Raw genomic sequence first — 5,285 nt, forward strand, 5'->3', positions numbered from 1 at the left:
ATCAAACTTTAGAGATGGCAAATAGATTCCATCTGGAGTACCAACCCCGATTAATTAGTGGTGGTGACCTGGTACTCCCTGATGAGAAGGCCTGCCAGACCACATCTGGGTCCAGCAGCAAAGAATGCTAAGATGAATTAGTAATGTTGAACCTTAATGAGGATGGAAGAATGGAAGCACATGTGCTTTGTGTCTGCCAACTCAGCCTTCGGCAATTCTGGGACTGAAGATATATTCATAAATTTTTGCCAACATGAAATGCAAAAAAGAAAGTTTCTTGTTTTGGTTATAATGCATATTTCCATAATTACACATGTGGTTGAATGGTTTCTCTTCTGCTTGGTGTCCATCTACATTTATTCTTTTGTGAATTGCTTTTCCATTACCCTTTGTCCATATTTTCAATTGTCTTGCTAATGTAGATGACTTACAAGAGTGCTTTATATATAAGGATAATAAGATTTTTTTCTGCCATTTTCCAATTTGTCATTTTTCTTTTAATTTGTAATACTTTATGATGAATAGAAGTGTTCATTGCTACGTGGTCAGATAAATTAATGTTTCTCTTCATGGTTTCTTTGTATGCTTACAACATTCTTCCTTACCCTATAATCTCATACACGTTCATCTATATGTTCATCTGGTTTATTATGATTTAATTTATATTTATCTCTTAATTTCATCAGAAATCTAATCTACTCCTAATGCATCTCAAAGAGAGACAGATTGAAATGGGAAAAGACTGATCATGGAAGTATCAAACAAATTGAAAATAGTGATACTGATGGTGATGCTTAGATTAATAATTATTATTATAATTAAGTTGAAGTGCCATCCAGACACAGTAAAATTCAAAATAACTGTATTAAATAAATAAAGGCTAATAGTACGTATGTTGTTGAAATTATGACATTAATTACTTTGTTAATAAGTAATTATTTACAAAGAATATACAACTATTATGAACATTTATGTATAGAATTTAATATATTACAAAAATTATAAGCAAACCCTAAAAGTAAAAATATAAGTTGTCAAAGAATAACTTTAACCAGAATTAAACATATTTTCAGTCTTGAACAGATGGAATAGATTAAAGATGGAATAGAGCATTTGGCTAATGTATATAATAAAGTTGATTTATAAGATAGAAGAATTTATATCTTACAACCAAAAATGCTTACTTTTCTCAAAAATCTAATGGTATGTTTCACGTTATTCATATATTAGGTCACAAGACATTTCAGTAAGAATAGTTCTATTCTATGACCTCCATAAAATAAACTTGGGAATTAATTTAAAAATGGGTTAACAAAACATACAAACACTAGAGTTAAAATAATAATATAAAAATAAAATAAATCACTCCCTTCAATGATTTCTGGGCCAAAGCAGAAATAAAAGTCCAGCTATAGGTTGTTTAGAAAATAATAATGACACTAAAGCTAATACTCATGTGTAGATAGAAAATTATATCTGCAAGAGCTTTATTTAAAAAGCAAAGTAAATGAAAATAAATGAACAAAGGTTTCAAGGTAAGGAAATACAATATAAATTGTCAGTATAAAAGTGTAAATTAATGTATCAGAAAACAAAGAGTCCAACTGTTAGTTCTCTAAAAAAAAACATAAAATAGATAAAATGTCCATAACAGTAATCAAAAGAAAAAAAAAGTAAAGTTGCCAATATATAACATAGAAATATGGTGGTAATTTGTGGTGTTCACCAAATATTTCTAGCTTTTTGCTTTCTGGGAATATGGTAGGATTGTAGTTCCCTACTTCCTTTGGGGTCAGACATGGCCATGCAATTTTCTTTTGTCAGTAAAAATGGTACAGAAGTGATCTGTGTCGCCTTCGGGGGTAACTTCAGGAGACAGTGAGAAACTATGTCCTCTTTTCTCTGCTATGGCATTCATGAAAAGCATATATTGAGAGGGTACCCTCCATGGCTACAGATGTGGGTTTATTAGTCAGGATCAAGTTTGGCTGAAGGTGACAGTAAAACTCAAAATAAAAGGGGTAGATTGGCAATCTGAGATGAGTCCAATGGTTCTGCTCTCTGAAGTCTGCAGGAACCCAGGCTCTTTTCAGTTTATTACTCACCCATCCCTAGAATGTGACCTTCATTCTCACGGTCCAAAATAGCTGCTAGAGTTCTGCCACCACATTCATGTTCCAGGTGGAAAGATCGAGTAAGGGGGAAAAGGAAGAGACAACAGATAACAGATAGCAGCTGCCTTTAAAGGGGGTTTCCTGGAAGCTGCCACACAAAACCAGCACTTACATGTCATTGCCCAGAACCTAGCTCCATGGCCACATCCATCTGCAAGGGTGGCTGAGATATGTAGTTTTTCCTTCAGGCACCACTGTTCCCAGCTAAAACTTAGGAGCTCTATTGCTGTTCAAGAAGGGGAAATCAGATGTGGTAGGTAGGTGACTAGGTGTCTCTGCCACAGTGAGTGTCTGACCTAAATTAGGACAACTATAATGCCCCATCCCCTCAACCCCAGCCTGGGTTAAGGAATAGGCATACAACAACCCATGCCTGCTCTAGTGGGAATTCTTTAAGGTGGTGGTGGTGGTGCTATTGCTGCTGGTGGTGGTTTGTGTTAAATTTTTTTTAAACTTGAGCTCATGAGAAAGAATCTCTCCTTCTCAGATCATAAATCTGAAGACTGAGACTAAATCTAACATGCAAAGAAAAGCAGAAGAGAAAAAAAATACAAGACCTAAGTAGTTCTTGATTTCCTTTTCTAAGCCTTTTTAAATTTTTTTTTATTGTTTAAAGTATTACAAATAATAGTACATATGTCTCCCTTTTTCCCCTCCATTGGCCTTTTTGAGATCAGTCTACCCCTGCCCTTTCTCCAGTGTAGTTACATGCGCCAAGAAATCCCTGTTTTCTTTACACAAGAAGTTGGGTGTCTATTTCTTGCAACCAAAGAGTCTTAAAGTAATTGTCTACCTCCTTGGGTTTTTGTAGGGAACACATGAGGGAGTGCACATAGTAGTTGCCATGGTATCTGGCACATAAAGGTCCTGAAACATTTGTGCTTGATGATATATTTGAATAACACAGAGCAGATGAAATTTGGACAAAAAGTTTTCTTTTTCTAAGTCTCAGCTCAAATGAGATCTCGCTCATTCCCCAGGAAGATTTAGATCTTGCTTCCCTTTTTCCATTCTTGCAGCCATCGTACTGCTTTGTAATTGTTTGCAAATCGATGTTCTCTTATGATAGCCCTTGAACTTTGGGAGGACTGGAACCAAGTCTTACTCATCTTTAAATTGTCAGTATTTGACTTTCTGGCACAGTAGATACTCTATAAATATTTTTAGAAAAAATAAGGATTTGAAGAGTATTCATGATTAAAGGTGGCAAAATAGCAACTAGCATTTATTCTAAGCACTGTCCTAAGAACGTTGTTTTTATGATTAAATCCTCATAACTCTTAATACAGTGGGGCCTTGACTTACGAGTTTAATTCGTTCCGAGACCAAGCTCGTTAACTCAAATTACTCTATCAACTCAATGCAAAAAATTGGCCAAGAGACAGCTGGTATCTCAAAAAACTCGTTAGTCGGGACACTCATAAGTCAAGGCCCCACTGTATGCTATTACTATTAATCCATTTTATAGATGAGCAAACTGATGTCACATTCATACAACTAGTTAATGGCAGAGCCAAGATTTCATCCTAGGCAAAGAAATTCCAGAACCCTAACATTTCAACCAGTACACTGTGCTATATCTCTCACTGAAGGTATTTCATTAAATATAGATGGAATCAAATCATCTTATATTAGAGACAGGGAAGTGAGATCAGTGAATTCCATCATGAAATAGATGTAAAACTGAAGCCAAGGATTGGAAGTGACTGAGTTCAGGTGGTTTTTGTAACTGCAGAAGCATATCTACACAGGATTCCTGACTCCTATCTGGATTCTCTTAATCAAAGACTCCAGCTCTTACGCAAACTGCGCTCTTTCTGGCGCATGCACCACCCCTGTTAGGCTCTTGCTGCACTCCCAGGTGCAACTTGTTTCAAAGTAGCTACGTGCTGAGTATCATTCAAAGGAGATCTCACATGTTGAAACAAACCACGAGCACCTGAAGGGGGTGGGGACAAGGGACGCCAACTCATTCTTCAGATTTCAGCACAAACTTCATGTCCTCGGAGAAGGCTTCCAGGGCCTCTCCAAGGTCAAGTCTGTCTACCTAAGCTTTCCTTCATAGCACTTAGCACGGTCAGTTGTGATTATATATATATTATTTGTGGAATATCTGGCTAATGGCCATCTTGCTCATTACCCTATAAGTTCCGTGAGGACAAGATCCATGTCAATTTTTGTTCCTCCTCCTATACCTAGTGTCCTGGCACATCATAGGCACTCAAAGATATTTGTTGACTTTGGGGAGTGAGCACACAATGCAATATACAGGGCATGTATCATAGAAATGTACATTTGAAATCTATATGATCCTATTAACCAATAAATTTAAAAAATATATTTGTTGAATGGAAAAAAAGGATGAATCAGTAAATGCATGACTGAAGCACCAGGACAAATCATCCCAGTGGGGCAGAGACACCCCATATATGGTGTGATCTGAGGGCGCCCTCAAGAGACTGCACTCACACACACCAAGGCCCAGAAATCCCCACCAGCAAAGTCAAACATGTGTTTGGTGAAGACAGGGTCACTGAAGGGGGGAAAAAGACGCAAAAGGTGAGCAAGCAGTTTTCAAAGGATGCTTTCAATTCCCTGGCCGGTCCGTGTGTGTGTTTTCCTCTACAAAGTGTTTCCAATTACTGTGGCACTCTCGGTATCTGGATCCATCTCCAGTGAATTCCTCTGCAACTCCTGCCAGACATATGGGATCAATCAGGCCTTGGGCGCTGGTGCGCTTGCTGCGGGAATGTTGACAGCCTGACAGACGCGGGTTCTGGTGTCATGGAATCTCCTAGCCTTTGGCTGGATCCTGGGAGAAGAACCAGAGGGGGAGGAGAGAGACCGAGGCAGAGATAGAGGCAGGACAGGGCAGGGGGGAGCGGCAGAGAGCGCGAGAGGGAGAGGAGGGAAGCGGGAGATTTTTCTTGACTGCCCCCTTTCCTTCAAACATTTTATAGGCTTCAGGGAGAGAAAGGAGGAGGAGAGAGGAGAAAAAGGACGGGGAGGGGGGTAAAGAGGGCGCGCCGTTTCCTCCCGAGGCCCCCCGCTGCCGGAGGAGTCTGGATTGTGTCCCCAGTGTCAGATGAAAGGGCGGTAAGGCTCCTGGCC

This window comes from Myotis brandtii, unplaced genomic scaffold (genome assembly GCF_000412655.1).
Source record: "Myotis brandtii unplaced genomic scaffold, ASM41265v1 scaffold13, whole genome shotgun sequence".
Taxonomy (NCBI): Eukaryota; Metazoa; Chordata; class Mammalia; order Chiroptera; family Vespertilionidae; genus Myotis; species Myotis brandtii.